This window comes from Triticum urartu, chromosome 7A (genome assembly GCF_056163025.1).
Source record: "Triticum urartu cultivar PI428250 chromosome 7A, HENAU_Tu73, whole genome shotgun sequence".
NCBI classification, from domain to species: Eukaryota; Viridiplantae; Streptophyta; class Magnoliopsida; order Poales; family Poaceae; genus Triticum; species Triticum urartu.
In genome coordinates, this window is record NC_141879.1 from 474,149,704 (window position 1) to 474,174,084 (window position 24,381).

The window sequence follows — 24,381 nt, forward strand, 5'->3', positions numbered from 1 at the left end:
ATGGCACAACAGGTATGTTTCAAAACTGTTTGTTTAACTGGTTTGCTGTTGTAACCTGCTCTATGTTGATTTCAGTTTCAATTGAATAAACAGTTATGTTCTCATGTCATGCACATTACAAGTGTTGTTACCCACACTTATATTCTATCTATTCTGCATTGTCTTGAACAAATATTATTTAACTGTGTCTCTATCTTGATTTGGCAACAAAAACTAGAATGATATAAACCATAAAGTGACCATGGTACATAGATATATGTTTGTTTCATGCTGTTATCCTATCCACTTTACTACTGAACTCATTTACCAAAATGAGTTTCATATACAACATGGTAAACATGTGATGTGTCTGCTTGTTTCTCTTTTAGAATGCGGACGAAATATTGGAGAACAGTAACGCGTTATCCAATGGCAAAGGAAGTAATGCAGATAAGGTTCAAGATAGTGAGACATCCCTGTTGGTCTCCAAGAAAGCTGATAAAAACTATCTTGACGATAGTGAGGGAACCCAAAAGTCCTGTCTTGATGTAGTGTTCGAGTTACTGGCCACTACTGCTGGCACAAGCTCTTCGAACTCGCTACCTAAATCAGTTCGTCTTCTTGACTCTCAACTTCAAGTTGAAAGACATCGATCAGATGTGTTTCGACAGGAAGCTGAAGGACTGAGGAAGTCCTTGCAGAATTCAGATGCATATTTTCTGGTGCAACAGCAAGCGCTGGAGGATTTAAGCGCCAAATAAGAGAAAGTTAATAAGCTTGCTAAGCATCTTGCCAGCATTATGGGTACCCAGGATATTGTTTCTTGAGATCTTCTGAAGTGGTTTCAGTTATGGATTTGTTTTGCTGCAGCATTTATTTGCGCTGGTCGCCAACTTTGACAACCAGTGTATATGATATGCTGCTTTGTTCCCTATATTTGCACTGGTGGCGAACTTTGATGCCCAGTGGATGTAATATGTGTAATAGCCGTGATAGCCTAGCGTTAGTTGCTTGGTTATTTATTTCCTTGTTGTCTTGTTTATTTGTTTGCTTGTAGTCATTGCAGTTCTTTTTCCGCGCTTAGCTAGTGGCTGCAATAACCTATTTTTTAAAACTAGGCCACAATAACCACGGGCTAATATTTACTGTAGTGACACTGGGCCTCCTACTGGCCATAGAAACAGTGGGCCTTCTATGGTCCATAGAAACAATGGGCCTTCTACGGGTCGTAGAAACAATGGGCCTTCTACGGGTCGTATTATCAATGGGCCTTATACGGGCCGTATAATCAATTGGCCAAACATGGGCCAAACAGACCGCATTATGGCCGTAAACGGGCTAGAGTTGGAATTGTCCGTTCATGGGCCAAACATAACAGGCCATCGTTAATTTTGATGACGCTATGAAATCGGCCCAATGTATTAACGAACCACAAACGGACCGACTGTAACCACGGGCTGAATTTGGCCCACAAGCAGAAAATGACAGTAACGGGCCGTAAGTAAACAAATGCTGGAAATGAGCCCAAGAATAAATGGGCTCTGAGAAGGCCAAAAGATAACATGGGCTGGAAATGGCCCAATGGAATAACAGGCTGTTAATGGGTATAAAGTGATACACTGTTCATTACGGGCCAGTTTCACCACGGGTCGTTAATGGGTGTAAATTGATACACTGTTCATTACATGCCAGTTTCACCACGGGCCGTTAGTAGGCCAAGAGTTACATAGGGCCTCATATGGGCCGAAAGACGTCATGGGCCAGAAGTGAAAACGGGCTGGAATCATATTGGATGGTCCAGATGACGCTACTAGGCCTAATTCAGATAGGGCGTAACGGGCCTTGGGTTAGCGGGCTGTAAATGGGCTATATTCGAACAGGCCGTTAATAGGCTTTCCATGGGCTGGCCCGCCAGCTTTTGACCAAGTCAAACGGGCCGGCCTTTTCATAGGAATGAGCCTTTGTTGGGCCGTGCCACGTGTCGACGTATCATAAGCGCCTTCCGTCCAATGAGTGGTTGCCATCTGTCCCAATGATGAGCCGGCACGTGTTTCCTCCGGCCAATGATGATTTTACACGTGGAAAATCCCCATTGGTCGGGGTTGTTAACGGGTTATCGGATCCAAAACCCGACCCGATAGCTTAACGGCGTTCCGTTACAGTGGATGCCACGTGTCGGTCACCCTTGACGAAAGCACTTCTGTGACGCGTGATTTATCGTCATGGAAGTGGACACTTCCATGATGATAATTTTGTTAATGTCATGTAACACTTCTACGACAGCACAGGTATGACTATCTTGATTCTATCATAAATATGTCATGGATGTACATGCATGACAGAAAACGCGTCCTACTGTGACAAACACATATCATCACGGAAGTGTATTTTTTTGTAGTGAGGGGAGATCTGAGACCACTCTCACCGACACAAGTTAGCCAAGCACAAGAACACCTCAACCTCAGGAGGCTGTTCTTCCCATTGTATTGTTCATCATCAGCCCTAGAGGCAATCCACCACCACCACACTGGAGTAGGGTATTACACCTCAACGGTGGCCCGAACCAGTATAAATCTTGTGTCTTTCCGTGTTGCGAGTTCGTCGAGTTTGTCCGCGAGATCTTAGCGAGTTAGGGCGTAGATCGGTGGGAGGAAAAGACTTCGCACGCACCCTAGTGTTCGAACCTTAAGGGTTTGCCGGAACCCCACATCCGACATTTGGCGCACCAGGTAGGGGTGCGCCGGAGCTTGTTCTCCGACAACCGACTTGCAGACGCTCCGCGACCGCTATGTCCGATGACCCAAGAGCTGACTCCGACCGCTGGGCGGCCTGGCTAGCCCGATCGGCGCCGCCCGCCTATGAAGACCTCAACCCCGCGTTCCAGGTGGCACGAGCGCTGTCCAATCCGGCAGGGCACGGGCGACGCGGCGGGGCGTCATCTACCCCCACTCCGCGGCAAGTGCGGGCCGCAGCCAGAGCAGCAAGCCACACCGCAGCGACGGTGCCGCTCTCACGGCGGGAACAAGCAAACACGTGGGTAGAAGTCACCATGTCAAGGGATCTGCTGTGGTGCCGGCTGATGGAAAGCGGCCGGGACACGCTGCTGGAACGCGTTGTCGAGCTGCCGGACGCGGCGGCCTCGGGAGCTCCGCCCTTCTGCCATCAGCTTTCTCCTCAGGCCGCTATGGGAATTCTCAGCGGGCTACGCCGCCACCATGCACCATCCGGCGCGCTAGGGGGCTTCGTCAACACCAGCATGGCCGGCGGCACCGGGGGCTCTACCACCCCCGCACCGCCTGCAATAAGCATGGGCATAAGCGTCGCCTTCCATGGCCCAAGTGGGATGCCACGCTATCACCCCCAGGACGTCACATTGGGCCGGGTGATATGGAGTGTGGGGCACCATGGCGAGGTATTCAGGGTAACAGCCCCAGAAGCCTACGGGTCCTGCATGACGGACCAGGAGTACACGCCGGAGGACGACCCCGACTTGTTCGTTGGAGAAGATTGGGAAGAAGGGACGCTAGGAGTCGAGGCCTTCCAAGAGCTGCCGGGGAACCACCACGACCGCGCGTGCGACGACCACTACAGGGTACCCCTAATCCCTCAGGAGCAAGCTTATGCTAACCATGAGTCGCAGGAGGAGCAGGTCACTGCAGCGGCAGGCGGCCCCAGCTCGACGCCCCCATGGCAGCGGGAGGATTGTGTTGGGGGCTGCAGGAGAGGGGCCGGGAGCCAGGCTCCTCCCCAAAGCGTACAAGGCCAGGGGATACCCGGAGGTAGACCCTCTGCTGGGGAGGCTTCGACGACCCTTCCCCCGGCAGAGGACCTGTGGTCGCCGAGGGAACCGCTGGCGTCCCGTTTCCCTCCTTTATGTCTTCCTGGTGACCGGTCGGCACTGAGGAGGTCGAGGGCGGCGCAAGGTGGGGCCCTCGTCTGGCGATATGAAGCAAGGTCGGTTCCTGTGAAGAAGGCCCAGTGCCTGTGAAGCTCGCCGCCCGTGACACTCTCACGTAATAATGAGTTGGGGCTGTACACGCCCCGGAGTCTCAGGAGCGCCAGCCTCAGGCCCTGGGGCTCCCTCCCACGCCTAGTGGTAGCACTTAGCTCCGTGCTGGTGAGAAGACTTGAAGACCTGAAGACTAGACTAGGTGCCGGACGCGGCCTTTTGCTTTGGATCTCTCTTTCTGTGGCTTTGCTTTCTGGATCTGGATTTAAGTTGAAGCTGATTTTTTATTGATGCGTGTGGGGGTGCCTTTTCTCGTTCGAGCCATTTCTTGCCTTCTGGATCTCGTTTGATTTGGGACTCATGTCCATCGCCTTCCCCTCGCAAGCTCCTCGTGAGCCGGACTGCGCAAAGCGCACGCTCGTCAAGCAGGCGCCAGCGCTGCGGCTGGCACTCACCTCTTGAGGGGCCCCCTCAGACAGAGCGATAGGCTCCACAGGATTCTCAGAAGCTCGTCGCTTCATGACCTAGCCCGGAGCCGGTGCTGACTAAGGTAAACCACGACGAGAAGCTCGCCCCTGGCCTCACGAGTTCATGAGGACACATGCCCACATCACATAGGAAAGTGAAAACTGCAATTTGCTTACATGAGGGGCTCCCCCTCTCAAAATGCTCTTACAAGTCTTCCAGGGCCACGCCCGAGTTCTGCGTGCAGGATGAAACAATAGGAGAACATGGGATCAGCCAGAAATATCACTCGCTACATGTCAGAGTAATGGGCCACGGGTAGGCTAACCCGAGGCCCAAAACCTTTCAAGACATCGGGGTTGACTGCGCCCCTCAAGATGATAGAACAAGAGCCGCCTTCTGGAGGACGGCTGAAGGACCAGTCGGCTGCCCGCATGCATCCGAGTCCTAGAGGCGAGGTCAAGACCGGCTGACTCCGCCTGGCGGCTTCTGGAGAAGCCGGCCACGGGGAGTCGGCCCACGGCACCAACAAAGCCTATGCCCTCGTCAGGGGGGATGGGACAGGGAGTGGCAACAGTGAAGCCCACTCCCTCCCCTTTTCAGGGGATAGCTAGGCCACAGTGCGCTGTACCAATGGAGATCTCCGTCTGGCGTGGCACTGTTGCCATGCCATCCCTGACATCAGCAACAACGGGCGGAGTCCTGTGCCCATGATGGCCTAACGGTACGGTCCACGGATGACGGGCCCTACTAGTCAGCGAGAGTCCGGAAGACGGCAAGGGCGCCACCAGTCGGACCCGTAGGAAGCCGGCCCCCGGGAGTCGGCCTGCCCCTCCCACGGGTTCCCCACGCCATTAGAGGCACGGCTACACTCATCAGCAGCCGGCAAGACCCGCAAGCGGCGGGTACGACTTGTCGGCTCCGTACCAGACCAATCGACGGGGCCCACCAATCGGCGGGCCCCAGCAGTCGGCAGAAGGGCCGGCAGGCGAAGAGACCGACGGATGGGCCCTGCGCCCAGACAGTTTACCATTGTACCCCTGGGGGTAGGCCTATATGAACCCCCTAGAGCACCCATGCAAAGGGTTCCGATCCATTAGAACTAGACCAGAACAAAGAGGGGGGGGGGGGGAAGAGCTGACCCTGCCTTCTCTTACCTTCAGCATACAGCTCGAGGAGCGCCCTTGTATTCACTTCGCCTTAGTGATCATGCGGAAACCCCGCAGAGCAGGACTAGGGGTGTTATCTCCTAGGAGAGCCCCGAACCTGGGTAAAGTACGCGAGCGTTCGTGTCTACACGTTATCCCGTTTCCAGGCACCGGCGATGTTCTACTCGCCCCCACCATGATAAGCCATCCATTGGCATATGTCGCACCCAACCCCCGACATTTGGCACCCACCATGGGGCCTGGTGCACCGTTATCCAGAGACCTGTTCTGGACGGGAACCCTTTTCCTCCCTGGCGAGTGCAACTAGCTCGGCACGCCAGACGGAGTCTGCGCCGACGCGCTGCATGGCGCTGAAATCACCTGCGCGGCCAGTTGCCTCGCCGATCTTGTTGGTGAGGTCCGCCTCTCCAACGAGCCCGCATCCGACGCGGGCACAGGCGGCCCCGAGAGCCTCCTCGCGGGCCTCCTCGATCAACTCCACGTCGCCAGTGAGCCAACTGGGGACTTGGAGTCTGTAGGCTCCACTGATCCGATGTTAGTCGACTCCGACACCGCGTCGCTCGACACGTTCCCCACCAACGTGGTGGTCTACGACGAGCCGCTCCCTTGCGCGGAGAGCGGCGGAAGCACCGTCACGGAAGTACTTGTCATTGATCATGGCGAGCACTCTGGCGGGGGTGATTATGACCCGCTCAACGCGGCGCTACAAGACCTAGCAGCGCCCATTCCCGAAGACGCCGACGCCGAGACACTGGAGGCACGCCACCTTCAGCTAGTCGAAGGCGCCAAAAAGCTGGCCAGCATGAGACGCCTATCAGAGGCCTACCAGCGCGAGATGGACCGTGCTGTGGGCGGCACGCCGGCTCCGGCTGGGCCTAGCCGCCTTGGTGCGGTCCAGCAGCGCGGCGTGGCCATCGTCGATCTGTTCGGGGCAAATCACCCCGATTACGCCACGCCTGCGGAGAACATTCGAGCCGCCCAGGCGGCGGCAGACAAGCTGGACAAGTTCGAGGGCGAAGAGCGTCGCTTGATGACGGAGCGCGTCCAGCAACTCCTTGACGCAGCTGCGGAGCAGAACGAGGCCGGCTGCGGCACTGATGTGCCGCACCGACAGAATGACAACCTGCCTCCCCGCCGAGACCAAGGCGCGACGTCTCGGACGCCGACTGGTGGCGTCCGTGGAAGAAAAGACAAGGAGCCGGCTGCCAGCCGCAGTCGGACTTGCATCACCATAGAGCGCGACCGAGACGGCCGCCCAAGAACAATGGAACAACGGGACGACTGTCCACCTCCTCCCCCTCGAAGGGAAAGGCGAGTCTCCCCGCCGCCTGTTGATCACCCGACGCTCGGCGACCGCCTTGGCCGCCGAGAGGGAGTCAGAGAGAATGACGCCCGCCACCGGATCGACCGTCTCCACCGATCCCTGGCGCTTGAGGAAGAAGATGAGTTGGGTCCATCGTGTTTCGGCCCCCGCATCCGAGACGAGCCCTTCCCCAAAGGGTTCACGCTCCTCAGAGACACACCCAAATACACCGGCTCCGTGAAGCCAGAAGACTGGTTGGTCGACTACTCCACGGCCATCAGCACAGCAAACGGCAACAAGCATGTTGTCGTGAAGTATATTCCGCTCATGCTCCACGGCATGGCCCGGACGTGGCTGAACAGCTTAAGGCCCCGCAGCATCAACAGCCCCAATGAGTCAACTCGTGACTACCTCACGCATTGGGCTGAGCTCCGCAACTCCTGCGAGGGCGTGCACGAGGTGCAGACTATTGAGTACTTCACTACAGGATGCCGAGAAGGCACCCTCCTCAAGCATAAGCTTCTCTGCGATGAGCCAGAAACCCTCGACGAGCTGCTGATCATAGCAGACAAATACACCACAGCCGACTGCTCCATGAAGGCGGAGATTCAAGTTAGTGCGACAGGCAAGGTGGCTCCTCAGGCTCCTCGGACCCCGGCCGGAGACACTAGTCGGCGTCAACAGCAGAACGACCACAAGCGCAGAGCCCCATAGCTGACTTCCACCAGTCGGCAGATGGCGACAGTCGAAGACCAGCAGCCGGAAGGGCAGCCTCCGCCCAAACGACAGAAGGGCGGCAAGCCCAACTGGCAGCCAGCTGTCTCATGTGAGCAGACTTTGGATGGACCCTGCAAATTCCACAGTGGCGCGAAGCCGTCCAACCACACCACTCGGAAGTGCCACTGGCTCACCAGGATCGCCAAGGGAGACGGCCTTTTGCCTCCCCCACCTGCTGGGCAGCAGCCTCCTCCTCTGCCCCAGCAGCCAGCGGTCAGACCAGTCGGCGCGATATAAGACGAGTACCCAGAAGAGCATGGATCCTATGTCGTGTTCACCAGCGTGGCCGATGATTGACGCAGCAGGCGGCAGCAGCAACAGGAGGTGAATGCAGTAGCATCTGACACACCGGAGTTCATGCATTGGTCTGAAAAGCCCATCAGCTGGAGCAGAGCTGACCACCCGGAAGTAATGCCCAAACCCGGCTCCTACGCCTTGGTTTTGGATGCCACCTTTGCCACAGACAAGCGAGCTGCTCGCTTCTCCAGAGTCCTGATAGACGGCGGCAGCAGCATCAACATCCTGTACAAGGATACCATGGAGAAATTAGGAATCAGACAGAGGCAGTTTCAGTCCAGCTAGACAGTGTTCCATGGCATAGTTCCTGGACTTTCCTGCTCACCAATCGGCAAGATCTTGATTGACGTCCTCTAAAGAGACAAAGATCATTTCCGCCGAGAGTCAATTTGGTTCGAAGTGGTGGACCTGGAGAGCCCATACCATGCGCTACTTGGCCGGCCTTCCCTGGCCAGGTTCATGGCTGTCCCCCACTATGCCTCCTCAAGATGAAGATGCCGAGTTCCAAAGGGATTCTGACCATAATTAGCGACTACAAGAAGTTGTCTGCCTGCGCATCAGAGAGCAGTCGGCTGGCCGAGTCCCTCGTGATCGCAGCTTAGAAGCGGCTACTTGACCGGGTTGTGGCGATGGCAAGCAAACAGCCAGAGATGTCACCCGATCCCAGGGAGTCAGAAGCTGAGGGCTCGTTCAAGCCGGCCAAAGAAACAAAGAAGATACCTTTGGACCCGGAGCACCCTGATAGGTATGCTGTCGTAGGCGCCAACCTCGACAGCAAATAGGAAGGCGAGCTTGTCGATTTCCTCCGTGAGAATCGAGACATCTTCGCATGGTCCCCCAAAGACATGCCAGGTGTCTCAACGGATTTTGCCGAGCACAAATTGCACGTCCGATATGATGCCAAGCCAGTCAGGTAGCCTTTACGCCGCATGTCAAAAGAGAAGAGAAGAGTTGTTGGAGAAGAGATAGCCCGGCTGCTTGTGGCCGGCTTCATCATGGAAGTGTTCTTTCCAGAATGGCTAGCCAACCCGGTCCTGGTACTGAAGAAGAACAAGCAATGGTGAATGTGTACTACACTAGCCTCAACAAAGCATGCCCCAAGGACCCATTCGCTTTGCCAAGGATCGACCAAGTGATAGACTCCACAGCCGGATGCGAGCTGTTGAGTTTCTTGGATGCATATTCGGGGTATCATCAGATCAAGTTGAACCCGGCCGATAGGCTGAAGACCTCCTTCATCACGCCGTTTGGAGCCTTCTGCTGCTTGACCATGACGTTCGGCTTGAGGAACGCCGGCGCCACCTTCCAACGTTGCATGCAGAAGTACCTCCTCAAGCAACTCGGCAGAAATGCTCATGTTTACGTGCATGATGTGGTAGTGAAGACGGAGAAGCATGGAACACTACTGGAAGACCTCAAGGAGACCTTTGAGAACTTGCGCCGATTTCAGATCAAGCTAAATCCGGAGAAATGCGTCTTCGGAGTACCAGCCGGCCAGCTCCTTGGCTTCCTGGTCTCTGAACGCGGCATAGAGTGCAACCCTGTGAAGGTCAAGGCTATTGAGAGGATGGAGGTACCCGGACGACTACTGGACGTACAAAAGTTCACCGGATATTTGGCATCTATCAGCCGATTCATCAATCGGCTGGGCGAGAAGGCTCTTCCCCTGTACCAACTCATGAAGAAGACCACTTTTTTCGAGCGGAACCACAAGGCAGACGAAGCTTTTCTCCAACTAAAGAAGATGCTGACTACTCCACTTGTCCTGGCAGCTCCAACTCCTAAGGAACCCATGCTCCTCTACATCGCTGCCATCAGCCGAGTAGTCAGCACAGTCATCGTGGTAGAGCGCAAGGAGGAAGGCAAGGCGCTACCAGTCCAGAGACTGGTATATTATTTAAGTGAAGTACTGTCGACCTCCAAGCAAAACTACCCCCACTACCAGAAGATGTGCTACAACGTGCACTTTTGCCGCCAAGAAATTAAAGCCTTACTTTCAAGAACATCCAGTCACTATGGTCTGCACGGCTCCACTAGCCGAGATCATCGGCAGCCGGCATGCTTCGGGCCGAGTGGCCAAATGGGCCATAGATTTGGCCCCCTACACCATCTACTACCAGCCTCATACCGCCATCAAATCACAAGCGCTGGCCGACTTCCTCGTCGACTTGGCCGTAACCTAGTATCTGTCGCCAGCGCCCGACTCCACCCATTGGCGAATGCATTTCGACGGCTCCAAGATGCGCACCGTCTTGGGAGCCGGTATCGTCCTCACCTCACCGAAAGGCGACAAGCTCAAATATGTGCTACAAATCCATTTTGCCGCCTCCAACAACGTCGCCGAATACGAGGCACTCATTCACGGGCTCCAGCTAGCCAAAGAGCTCGGCATTTGCCGGATCCTGTGCTATGGTGACTCCGACTTGGTGGTCCAGTAGTCGTCAGGAGATTGGGACACCAAAGACACAAACATGGCGAGCTACCGCTTCCTCGTACAACAACTCAGTGGATATTTTGAGGGGTGCGAGTTTCTCCATGTACCAAGAAAGGACAACGACGAAGCAGACACCTTGGCGCGAATCGGCTCCACCCGTCAAGCGATACCGTCTGGTGTCGCCCTCCAGCGCCTCCTCAAGCCGTCTGTCAAGCCATCGCCAGAGTTAGACTCTATCTTCGTACTGGCTCCTCCTGAAGTAGTCGGATCCGACTCAAGAGCCCCCGCAGATGGCACGAGTATTCCGGCAGACGGCGCGGGGATCGTGACAGTCGCACCCGGCCCGGGGACTGCGGCGGTTGGCCCAGAGACTTCAGAACCCGGCCCGGGGACTGCGCCAATCCGCCCCGGGACTTCATCGACACAGCAAGCGGCTGCCGACTCCAACCCGCCACCTCCCGGCCCAGCCGCCCTCGTCCAAGTCGCAGTCTTGACTGTTGCAGAAATTGCAGCACCTTCATGGGCCCAGCCCATCCTCAAATTCCTGGTGAACAAAGAGCTGCCAACTGATGAGATCTCGGCTCAGCAAGTGCAACGCCGGGCGGCAGCATACACCATAGTCAACAGAGAACTCGTAAGGCGCAGTATCACTGGTGTCTACTAGCGCTGCGTGGAGCCGGAGCAAGGCCAAGCAATTCTCAAGGATATCCATCAAGGCGAGTGCGGCCACCATGCGGCTTCAAGAGCACTCGTCGCCAAAGCCTTCCGCCATGGTTTCTTCTGGCCGTCTGTTCTTGAAGACGCTAAGGCCTTGGTCCAAAAATGCAAGGGGTGCCAGAAGTTCCCTCCAAGCCTCATCAGCCAACTTCTGCACTCAAGACTATTCCCATTGCCTGGCCCTTTGCTGTTTGGGGGCCTGGACATGGTAGGACCATTCAAGACGGCACGAGGCGGTTTGACTCACTTACTTGTCGCAGTGGACAAGTTCACCAAGTGTATAGAAGAAAAACCAGTCAAGAAGTTGAATGGTTCGACTGCTGTGACCTTCATCTCCGACATCACAACTCGGTACGGCATACCGCACAGCATCATCACCGACAATGGCACAAACTTTGCCAAAGGTGCCTTGGCCCGTTTCTGCATGACGCAGGGCATCCGACTGGACTTAGCGTCCATTGCCCATCCGCAATCCAATGGCCAGGTAGAGCAAGCAAACGGCCTAATCCTGTCCCGCATCAAGCCTCGGCTGGTCGAGCCTCTCGAGCGCTCGGCAGGCTGCTGGCTTGACGAGTTGCCAGCCGTCCTCTGGAGTCTGTGCACGACTCCAAACAAGTCAACCGGCTTCACACCCTTCTTCCTCGTCTATGGTGCCGAAGCTGTCATCCCAACGGACATAGAGTTTGAATCCCCTTGAATCACCATGTACACCGAAGAGGAAGCAAAAGAAGCACGTCAAGACGGCGTCGATCTGCTGGAAGAGGGCCGGCTGTTGGCACTCAGCCGGTCCAGCATCTACCAGCAGAGCCTACGCCGATACTACAACCGGAAGGTCAAGTCGCGATCTTTCCAAGGAGACCTTGTGCTCCTGCTGATTCAGCGAACAGCCGGCCAGCACAAGCTCTCAGCACCTTGGGAAGGCCCTTTCATCAGCAGCAAAGTGTTGGGCAATGACTCCTACTACTTGATTGATTCTCAGAAGCCCCGAGCACGCAAGAGGGACGACTCTGGCAAAGAGACGAAGCGGCCATGGAATGCAAACCTCCTCCGAAGATTTTACAGTTAATGCAGTATGTACCACGCTACCTTTTGTATTAAAGTACGAAGACCTTGGGCCCCTCGAGAAGAGCTCGGGGACTGCCCTCTTTTATCTATATGATAAGAGTTATGCCTATGAGTATGTTATTCTTTGTTATGCCGCTTGGCACCGGGTTCGACTAGTTGGCCCGGGGACTTGCCGTCTTGAACTATGAAATGACTTCCTACAGTCGGACAAGTAGTGTGTGGCACTTAAGCCATCTCCTGTTAGAAGCCGCAGATCACAAAGCGACTATCTGGTGAGCAGGAGTAAGGTAGAATGGGTGCCCATATGAAAAATGGCTAAGGACTCAAAGCATGTACATAGTTTAAGCCGGTTTCCAGGCTTTTACAACCGGCTCTCGAGCAGCCGGCAGGCCGTTTTCTAAATTAACTTGCTAAAAATTCTAAACGGCTAAGTACTTGCCTTCCCAAAGAAGCCAAGTACTTGATCCAGTAGCAGTCCGTAGAGCGGCTGTCCGACTGGCAAGACGGCAACCAAGGGAAGGCGGCAAAGGAAAAAAGCCAAAGAGCAATAAGCAAGAAGAGATAGAATGCAGATAAATATTTACATAGAAAAGGCCCTTGGCCGAATCCTCAAACAGAAGTTCAAGATACACCCCATGGGTGGAATTGTGCAAAATAACAAGTTCATTGAGACTACTAAGCAGGTAAAAACAAAGATAAAGTGGCAGCCTAGGAAACCGCAGACGGACTTGGAGGACCGGAGGGGTTGGCGGTGCCAGTCGCCAGGGCGGCCAGCTAGTTGGTCTCCGTTTGATCACCTCTGGCAGCAGCTGGCTCGGTTGGCCGCTGCTTGTTGCTAGAGGCGCGGTCGAGCTGGGGCTGGATGTCTGCCCCAACATCTGGTGCCTCCTCCTTGTCTCCTTCCTCCTGCTCGCCTTCTTCTCCGACACTGGAGTCGATCACCTCTACCGAGTCCTCGCCGTCGTCCGGGTTCAGCCCGAACCACTCCGGCGGCGCCTCCTCGCCGTTCTCAGTCCGCTCTGGGACAAAGACGCTGGTGTCGGTGTACTCAGCGATCGACGCGGCGCGCTTGATGAGATTATCTTCCACGGCCTCCAGCTCCGCCAGAGCTTCCAGCCGGAATGTGGCTAGCTGGGCTAGACTCAGCCCAAGATACCACGCCTTGGAGAATTCTAAGGCCCGGCGTGCTCTAGCCCGGGCCGAAGAACCCTTCCAGGCCTCAAGGCGGCCGACTGCTACCTCCAGCCAGTCGGCAGTCCGACTGGGGGTGCGTGGTGCCTGCATATCCGGCCACAGGGCGGCAATCGCCTGGGCGCCGACACGTTGAAGCTGGCGCAGCATTCGGTGGGCCGGCCGAAGGCGGGCCTCGATGCTCAGGATCTGCTCACCAAGAGTTCGGGGGGCGTTGGCGGCGATCTGTGCGCCATCCGCCCTCCGCCCTTCACGATCAGCCTCGATGGCTTGATTGGCGGCGTCCGAATGGCCGGGGAAGAAGTCTGCCAAGGAAGAAGAAGGAAGAACAAGGTTAAAGATTAGAGGCCGACTCAACTAGCAGTCGGCAGGCTAGAAAAGGAAAATGAGGGGAAGCTCACCATCGACGAGATCTTCGATCACGTGGAAGCCGGAGACCAGCGTCGTCTCCGTGTCGGTCCAGGAGGAGCGCTCGGACGCGAATTCGGCAAGGAGGGCGGTCTCCTTGTCCTCCGCCTCCTTCTGGGTCTTCTGGAGCAGCTCCTTCTGCTCCGCCAGTTGCGTAGCCAGCCGGTCGCGCACCTCCGTCAGCCGTCCGCACTCCTCCTCCTTGACACGCAGCGCGGCGTTAGCCTCGCCCAGCTTCTGCTGCAGGGCGGCGTTGGCCTCTGAAGAAGAAGAAAGGTCGCCGGGGAGATCCGGCCCGACTGCTTAGCAGTCGGCCCTAATCTCGGGGACTACAGCCCGCGGGTGCGCTAGCACGCCCCCGCAGAGAAGGAAGAGGACTCACCCCGGCTGTCCGACAAGTCGGCGGTCCGCTTGGCCAGCTCCTTGTTAGCTCTTGAGCTTGTGTTGGATTTCCCCGAAGAGGAAGGGATGATGCAGCAGAGTAGCGTAAGTATTTCCCATAGTTTTTGAGAACCAAGGTATCAATCCAGTAGGAGGCCACGCTCAAGTCCCTCGTACCTTCACAAAACGATAGCTACTTGCAACCAACGCGATTAGGGGTTGTCAATCCCTTCACGGTCACTTACAAGAGTGAGATCTGATAGATATAATATTTTTGGTATTTTTGGTATAGAGATGCAAAGTAAAAAGTAAATCCAAAGTAAAAAAGCAAAGCAAGATTAAAGTGATGGAGATTGATATGATGAGAATAGACCCGGGGGCCGTAGGTTTCACTAGTGGCTTCTCTCAAGAGCATAAGTATTCTACGATGGGTGAACAAATTACTGTTGAGCAATTGACAGAATTGAGCATATTTATGAGAATATCTAGGCATGATCATGTATATAGGCATCACGTCCGTGATAACTAGACCGAAACGATTCTGCATCTACTACTATTACTCCACTCATCGACCGCTATTCAGCATGCATCTAGAGTATTAAGTTAAAAACAGAGTAACGCTTTAAGCAAGATGACATGATGTAGAGAGATAAATTCATGCAATATGAAATAAACCCCATCTTGTTATCCTCGATGGCAACGATACAATACGTGCCTTGCCGCCCCTTCTGTCACTGGGAAAGGACACCGCAAGATCGAACCCAAAGCTAAGCACTTCTCCCATGGCAAGAACTACCAATCTAGTTGGCCAAACCAAACGGATAATTCGAAGAGACTTGCAAAGATAACCAATCATACATAAAAGAATTAAGAGAAGATTCAAATGTTATTCATAGATAGACTTGATCACAAACCAACAATTCATCGGTCTCAACAAACACACCGCAAAAAGAAGAAGATTACATCGAATAGTGTCGGATTTCGGGTTCCCGCAGACCCTTGAGGTTCGAACAATGGGGTGCGCGCGGAGATTTCGCCTTCTACCTACCTCCACCCCTCTGCCTCGCTAAGATCTAAGCTATGGAAAGAACAGCACAAGAGACACAGGGTTTATACTGGTTCGGGCCACCGTTGTGGTGTAATACCCTACTCCAGTGTGTGGTGCGGTGGATTGCCTCTTGGGCTGATGATGATGAGAAATACAAGGGAGAACAGACTCGCGAGGGTCTGTTCTTGGCTGAGGGGATGAACTGCTAGGAGGAGTTCAGTCACCCTTCTCTCTCTCTCTTCTCGATTCTCTCTCCGATCTCGATCCTAGCTAGTTTCTCTCTTGGCTTCTAGATTCTCCCTTCTTGATTCTGATTCCTCTACCCTGTGGGTGGCTAGTCCTATTTGTAGGCAAAGGCCCTGGGCCTCTTCCCAAATATTGAGCGGGAAGGGCGCCAACAATTGGCCATTTTGAAGGGGAACATCTGGTACACTTATCCTGACTAAAGTTGGTCCTCGCCTGCCAAAGGCTCTGGTGGTGACGCTGGCTTGGGCTCCACAATGACTTCCTCCCTGCCGTTGGACTGGTCTTGGTCTCGTTGCAGCAAAACGGGTGCCTTTGCTTGATGCTCTCGCCTGCGCCTGCTCCCTTTGCACCAAAGAGGAAAGGAGGACACTGCACGGGCTGACGCCCGCCTGGCACCCTTGGTCGTCATGGCTTGCGTCACGGGCACCTCGTGAGGTACCCCGCCTTGATCTCTCCGCCTCCTCGCGAGCCAGCCTGATGAGGCCGTGCCTGAGGAAGCTCCGTGTCGTCCACCCCGCGAGGCTTGGCCCCTCGCGAGGGTCTTGGGTCTGTGTTGATGAAGATGGGCCATGCTGGGCCCCCTTTTGAGCCACGCCGCAAGCCGCAGGCAGGCAAGTCTGGGGACCCCCGTTCCCAGAACACCGACAGTAGCCCCCGGGCCCAAGGCGCGCCCGGACTTGGCCGTGCAGGGAGGCGAAAGGGCAAGGGTGAAGCGCCGCAGGCCCTAACAGCCCACGGCCTTGGGCGCCGCGTGGCGGTTGATTGGGCGTGGGCGGCACTGTTCCCCCATGCCCCCCTTATTTTGCGCCATTCTAGGCGGACTTGTAGTCGTACACAGCCGCTCCCCTTTCTGTTGCTCGAGCGCCCTCTATCCTTCCTCCGCTCGAACTCCAGCTTCTGTTTTCAACCCAATCTCGAACCTTCCCCCCCCTTCCCATCGCCATGGCTCCGACGAAGAAGGGAAGAGGGAAGAAACCCATGCCTCCACCTTGCTCGCCGCCGTTGGTGGCCCCCGCCGAGGGCTTGGGCAAGGTCAGCTCGGCTCTGGCCACTATCTTCAACGAATGCGGGAGGACGACGGCCTGGCCCACGTCTCACTTCTCCATCGACAGGATAGTCAGCGAGGTCCATTATTTCGCCGACGCCCTGTGGGCGGGTCTGGTTCCCCCCTTTTCTGATTTCTTCAATGTCATGCTTTCCCACTATCAGATCCACATGATGCATCTGGGTCCTAAATCCATCACCCTTCTTTCGGTCTTCGCCTTTGTTTGCGAGGCAATGATGTGCATCCTTCCTTCGGTTGCCTTGCTGCGCCACTTCTTCTCTCTACGTCTTGTCGACCCTACCCAATGCTGGGCGTGCGTGAGCTTCGTTGCCGCGTCTGAGACAGCGGTCTCAGGGATTGACTTCAGGCTCCCTTTGCCCGTGGCTGGGTTCCGCGAGCGGTGGCTGTATGTGGATGCAGGGGTGCCCAGCCCCCTGCTATCGGAGCCAACTTCGCCTGCTGTCCCCAATTCGGGCTGGGGCCAGGAGACGCTTGAGAGCCCCCGGCTCGTCTTCGTCTGGCACCGCTTCGCGTTCTTGAGGTCGCTTGGCGTGACAGCGCCCAAGGTGGTGAAGGAGTTCCTGCTTCGCCGCATTGCTCCTCTCCAATGCCACTCCCGCCGGATGTGGGCCTTCAGCGGGCGTGATGATCGTATGAGGCTCCAGGAAGAGGACCTGACGCCCGAAGTGCTGAGGACAGCACTCTTGATCCTGACTGGGGACCCCAACCCTGGCAGCATCCAGCAGGGAGGGGCCTTGCTGTACCTCTGCCAGAACAGGGGCGATTTTGTGAATCAGATGCCTATCTTTGATGAGTGGGGGCCGCTCCCCGCCGGCCTCCAGGGGCCTTGCGAGAACCCAGTGATGGTGACTGCCCTTCCAGTCGGCCAAGGCGACTATTCCTCAAGTGGCGGAGCAGGGAGGCATGAGGCGGCAGAGGCCGAGGGGTTCCCGGCGGGGTGACTGCGCCGGGCGATGCTCATGAGGAGGCAGCTCTTGGGGCCCGTGCCACTGAGGCTGAGGGTGGCAAGTAGCTGCCCTCAGCGCCTGCGACTGAGGCTCCTGAGGCTCCAGCCGCTTCTCTTAGCGAGGCGATTGGCAGCGCGCATCAGGCAGGCGCCCCTGACGCGGATCGCCTTGACGCTCCGTCTTCATCGCAGGTTGATCCCTGCGCTCAACTCTTGGGCCGCTTCTGCGTGGACTTTGAGGCCCTCCGAAAGAGAAGGGAGGCCCTGGGCAACGATTACCCTTGTCGCCTGCTGAAGCGTAGGAAGTACTTCGCCACTGATGAGTAAGCCTTCTCCTTTCCCAGCTCCCGGTCCTTCTATTGCTTTTACTGATCCTTGCTCCGCAGGCCCCTTCCAGCCGAGCTCGCGGAGATGGCTGAGGTGCCGTTCCCCTTGGCTTCGCCCCCTCCACCGTCCTCAAGCGCTCTGAGCAGCAGAGCCCTTATGGTGAGGGCGATCGGAGAGGCGAACCGTTCCGAGGCGCATCATGGCCCTGCGCACCTCGCGATCCTCCTTCGCGGGCCTTCTCATGGCATAGCCAGCCTGCTGTGGGCTTCTCGCCTAGTCGTGGACTGTGATTGGCTGAGGCGCTCCCTGCGCTCTTCATCTGGGGACGAGCTGGCTCCAGGCCGGGCTTCTGGCATGGCGTGCCCGCCCATCGCGAGGGTGCCAGCCCCCAACCCCCTGCCCGGAGGGGGAGTGCTGATTCGTGGCCCCCGGCGCTTGCTTGGGGCAGATGATGGTGTGGAAGACATGCTCGAGCGCGCCCGGGAGCGTCACGCTCTTCGCCAAGGATTCCTTCGAAGGGCGGCTGACGCGGTGAGCCTGCTTGGTGAGGAGCTTGTTGATGAAGACGCGCGCCTTGAGGCCGAGAGCCTGCGCCTGGCTGCAGACAGGCGCGAGCTGGAGGGCGCCATCGCCCTTGCGCACCGTCAGCGTGATCTTGACGACGCAGAGGCCAAGGCGTCGCTGGTGGCCTCTCGGGAGGCCCAATCTTGGGCCACTAAGGAGGCCCGGGAAGCTGAACGGCGGCGAGAGGCGGCGGAGGAGCGGGCTCGGGAGCTCCTGGCCTGGTGCCACTCACTGGAGGAGCAAGTGGAGCTACGCAAGGCATCCCTCGCGTCGATGAAGGTGGCCTCTGGCGACCCAGCAGAGCTCCAGAAGTGTGAGGAGGCGCTGACGCTGGAAGCCGCCGAACGTACCCGCGAGTACGAGCGTCTGGAGACGAGGGAGCGCTTGGTGACGCAGGCGGAGGATGATGTTGCTGCACGGGAAGCCCGTGTCCTGGAGGAGGTCGGACGTCGGGTGGCGATGGCGCGCTTGAACCTCGAGCACGAGTTCGAGGAGAGGTTGGGGTTGATCCGGGCCGAGGCTGAAGGTAGGACTGCTGCCTTGAGGGCCAAGCTGGAGGAAGCGACGTGGCGGGCCGATGCTTTTCGGGCCGCCCTTGAGGTAGCGCAAGGGGAGTCAACCAACTCCCAGGCCGAGGTGCTCCTTCTTCGCCAGCGGGTGGAGGAGGCTGAGGTCGTCGCACGCCAGAATGCGGACGAGATACATCAGCGGCGGATCCTGGAGCATGAGCACGGCCCCGTGCTCACCACGCTCCGGGAGAGAGCCATCATAGCCTTGGGCAACATCTGCGAGGCGGCTGTTGGCGAACCGCACGCAGTCAACTACGCTGGCAACCTTCAGTTCTTCACCGGCGTGGTGACGCAGCTGGAGGCGCGGTCGGTCAGGGCTGACAGGTTGGTGGAGGAGAGGAGCCGCGCCGTGCTCGGGCGCGCCTTTTCTCGTGTCTTCAGCCATCTCCGGAACATGGATCCCCACTTCAATTTCGACGCCGCCATCGCCCCAGTCCCCTAGGCCGTCCGAGACGACCTGGCGCACTAGGTGGAAGAAAATGTGGATGCTCTTGTCAGGGCCTTCGCTTCAGACAACGACGACGTGATCGTGGCTGCCGATGAGGGCGGTGTGGTGAACGGCCCTGCCGCTGCTGGCGGCGACGCAGGCAGCGATGGTGAGTCCAGCGACACCAGCAACGGTTCGGGTGGTGCTCCTGAGGATGCATTGGGGGATTTATCCGACTGATTGTGCATCGTTCCTGCTTCCTTACCCTGCATGAATAGAACTCAGGTTTTGGCCTGATGGCTGTGAGAGCATTTGGGGGGGGGCCTCATGTAAAACTTGTGTTCGTCGTATTAGTAGACGTTACATTGCCCATGCACCCGCACCAAGTGGTTGGCTTAAGCGATGCGCTGGTCGGCTAGTTTACCTTTGTCCCGTGCGGGCCCTGAGGTAGCCTATGGGAGGTTGTGGTGTCCCGAGTGTTCCCTGATCGAATCCGTAGGATCTGCAGTAAAAAAACCCTCCTGAGAGGACGCGGCGGCGGCAGTCTGGGCTGCGCGCAAGCTAGGCCTGACCCGGCTCGCGAGGGGCTCACGAGGGGAGGCAGCTGAGGCGAAGTGGTAATCAAAATGCGAGAAATTGCTCGAACGAGACTAAGCACCCCTTCCCCGAACACATGCAAATCTCAAATTCGAATCCAACTTAAATCCAGCGTGGGAAAGTGACAACCAAAGGGAAAAGCAACGAAAGCAGAAAAAAGGCCGCGTCCGGCACCTAATCTAGTCTTGGACGTCTTCTCACCAGCGCGGAGCTAAGTGCTGCCGCTGGGCGTGGGAGGGAGCCCCAGGGCCTGAGGCTGCCACCCTTGAGACTCCAGGGCGTGTACAGCCCCACTCATTATTACGTGAGAGTGTCACCGGGCGGCGAGCTTCACAGGCACTGGGCCTTCTTCACAGGTACCGGCCTTGCTTCATATCGCCAGACGAGGGCCCCGCCTTGCGCCACACTCTAGTGCCATCAACGACGACTGGAAACCAGGACGCCTCCGATGGGGTAGAGCGGTCGCCAGCGGTTCCCCCGACGACCACGGGTTCTCCGCCAGGGGCAGGCCCTGAGGCACCTCCCCAACAGAGGGCCTACCTCCTGAGAACACCTTGCTCCGAACGCCGTGGTGGTGATGTCGAATCTCGGCCCCTCTCCTGCAGCCCCCTGCGCCCTCCTCCCGAGGGGTAGGAGACTGGGGAGCGGGGCAGCTGCTCGCTGTGGCAACCTGCACCTCCTGCGATCCAAGATTAGCGTATGCCTGCTCCTGAGTAATTAGCGGTACCCGATAATCGTTGCCTCCAGCGTGGCCAGTGGGACTATCCCGGGGCTCCTGGAAGGGCTCAGCTTCTAGCGCCTCGTCCCCCCAGCTTGGGCTAAGGAGCGAGCCTTGTTCGCCCTCGTGAGGGTATCCTTGGTCCATCATGAGGGGCACGTATTCTTCTGGCGCCGTCATCCCGAAGGCCACGCCATAGTGCTCCACGTGCCACGCAGTCCTGCTTGACGCGCCCACCATGGGGTGGTAGCACGGCTGTCCACTGGGGCCGTGGGTCGCATCGAGTCCTTCTTCTTCGTGGACCGGGAGCGGGGGCAGCGCCACCGCCGGTCCGGTGCCGACAGCTTCGCTGGCGTTGGAGTAGCCTTGGAGCCCGCGGGCGCGCGCGGAGCCCCCGCGCGGGCCGCCCTGGGCTTGAGATGGGAGCTGGGTGCAGAAGGGGTGAGCCCCTGAGGCGGCGAAGCCCAGGAGCTCTGCCACCCGCTCCACCAGCACGTCGCGGCCGCCCTCCAGCAGTCTGCACTGCAGCAGCTCTCGGGCCACCGTGAGCGCGGCCCTCGAGTTCGCCTGCTCCCGGCGGGTGTACGGTGTCGTGGTCGTGGCGTGATTGGAGGCCCTTGCTGCCGACCTCGCCTGCCGCGGTGTGAGAGCTATCAAAGCCTGTCCGCGTCGCCCGCAGCCCGCAGCGCCCTGTGGACCGCGAGCTGCCTGGGGCATGGGGTCGCCTGAGGCGAGCGGCTCTGCGCGGGCGGGCCACGCCGCCCATGGATCTGGGTTGCCCGCCTGGTCGCCGGACATGGTGATGATGACGCGACGGGACACGAAGCGGTAGAAGGTGGATTCCGGCGCACCCCTACCTGGCGCGCCAAATGTCGGATTTCGGGTTCCGGCAGACCCTTGAGGTTCGAACACTGGGGTGCGCACGGAGATTTCGCCTTCTACCTACCTGCACCCCTCCGCCTCGCTAAGATCTAAGCTATGGAAAGAACAGCACAAGAGACATAGGGTTTATACTGGTTCGGGCCACCGTTGCGGTGTAATACCCTACTCCAGTGTGTGGTGCGGTGGATTGCCTCTTGGGCTGATGATGATGAGCAATACAAGGAGAACAGCCTCGCGAGGGTCTGTTCTTGGCTGAGGGGATGAAATGCTAGGAGGAGTTCAGTCACCCTTCTCTCTCTCTCTTCTCGATTCTCTCTCCGATCTCGATCCTAGCTCGTTTCTCTCTTGGCTTCTAGATTCTCCCTTCTTGATTCCGATTCCTCTACCCTGTGGGTGGCTAGTCCTATTTATAGGCAAAGGCCCTGGGCCTCTTCCCAAATATTGAGCGGGAAGGGCGCCAACAATTGGCCATTTTGAAGGGGAACATCTGGTACACTTATCCTGACTAAAGTTGGTCCTCGCCTGCCAAAGGCTCTGGTGGTGACGCTGGCTTGGGCTCCACAATGACTTCCTCCCTGCCGTTGGACTGGTCTTGGTCTCGTTGCGCCGAAACAGGTGCCTTTGCTTGACGCTCTCGCCTGCGCCTGCTCCCTTTGCACCCAAGAGGAAAGGAGGACACTGCGCGGGCTGGCGCCCGCCAGGCACCCTTGGCCGTCATGTCTTGCGTCACAGGCACCTCGTGAGGTACCCCGCCTTGATCTCTCCGCCTCCTCGCGAGCCAGCCTGATGAGGCCGTGCCTGAGGAAGCTCCGTGTCGTCTGCCCCGCGAGGCGTGGCCCCTCGCGAAGGTCTTGGGTCTGTGTTGATGAAGATGGGCCGCGCTGGCCCCCCTTTTGAGCCACGCCGCAGGCCGCAGGCAGGCAAGTCTGGGGACCCCCATTCCCAGAACACCGACAAATAGATCTCCACGAGAGAGGGGGAAAACTTTGTATTGAGATCCAAAAAGAGAGAAGAAGCCATCTAACTACTAACTATGGACCCGAAGGTCTGACGTAAACTACTCACACTTCATCGGAGGGGCTATGATGATGTAGAAGCCCTCCATGATGACGGCCCTCTCCGGCGTAGCTCTGAAACAGGACCCAAGATGGGATCTCGTGGATACAAAAAGTTGCGGCGGTGGAATTAGGTTTTTGGCTCCTCTTCTGATTGTTTGGGGGTACGTAGGTATATATAGGAGGAAGGAGTATGTCAGTGGAGCACCGAGGGGTCCACGAGGCAGGCGGCGCGCCCTAGGGGGGCGCCCCCCACCCTCGTGACCGCCTCTTTGACTCCTTGGAGTAGGGTCCAAGTCTCCTGGATCACGTTCGGTGAGAAAATCGCGTTCCCGAAGGTTTTATTCCGTTTGGACTCCGTTTGATATTCCGTTTCTTCGAAACACTGAAATAGGCAAAAAACAGCAATTCTGGGCTGGGCCTCTGGTTAATAGGTTAGTCCCAAAAATAATATAAAAGTGGAAAATAAAGCCCAATATAGTCCAAAACAGTAGATAATATAGCATGGAGCAATCAAAAATTATAGATACATTGGAGACTTATCAGGCATTCCCAAGCTTAATTCCCGCTCGTCCTCGAGTAGGTAAATGATAAAATGAGAATTTTTGATGCGGAGTGCTACTTGGCATAATTTCAATGCAAATCTTCTTAATTGTAGTATGAATATTCAAATTAGGAAGATTCAAGACAAAAGTTTATATTGACATAGAGAATAATAATACTTCAAGGAAACCAACAAAGCAATTATGTGTTCTTAAAGTAACATGGCCAAAGAAAGTTTATCCCTACAAAATCATATAGTTTAGTCATACTCCATTTTTGTCACACAAGAATGCTCTCATCATGCACAACCCCGATGACAAGCCAAGCAATTGTTTCATACCTTAATAATTTCAAACTCATAAACTTTCACGCAATACATGAGCATGAGCCATGGATATAGCACTATGGGTGGAATAGAATATAGGGACAATTCCATTTATGCCCCTAACTGGAACCCACTACTCAAATTTTCCCCTAATTTCAATGTGTGCTCAAATTTGCCCCTCTGCCGTTAGTTGCCCTTATAGAAATGCCCTTCTGCGCCATTACCATATGGTCAAACAGTTTTGACCATCTCGAAAAAATAGCAAAAAAATAAAAAAAAATCTGAAATTTTGTGGGATCGAAGGTACTCAGGTACGCAAGGTGGCGTGCAAATTTTCATGTTGTTTGGACATTCTAGGAGCTCATGGCGAAGGAAAAACAGTAAATATGTACGTGCACATGAGTAGCTTCAATCCCACAAAATTTCAGATTTTTTTGATTTTTTTACTATTTTTTCGAGATGGTCAAAGTTGTTTGACCGGACGGTAACGGCGCAGAAGGGCATTTCTATAAGGGAAACTAATGGCAGAGGGGCAAATTTGAGCACAGATTGAAATTAGGGGCAAATTTGAGTAGTGGGTTCCAGTTAGGGGCAGAAATGTAATTGTCCCTAGAATATAATGGTGGGGGTTATGTGGAGAAGACAAAAAAAGGAGAAAGTCTCACATCAACGAGGCTAATCAATGGGCTATGGAGATTCCCATCAATTGATGTTAATGCAAGGAGTAGGGATTGCCATGCAACGGATGCACTAGAGCTATAAATGTATGAAAGCTCAACAAAAGAAACTAAGTGGGTGTGCATCCAACTTGCTTGCCCACGAAGACCTAGGGCACTTTGAGGATGCCCATTGTTGGAATATACAAGCCAAGTTCTATAATGAAAATTCCCACTAGTATATGAAAGTGATAACTCAAGAGACTCTCTATATGAA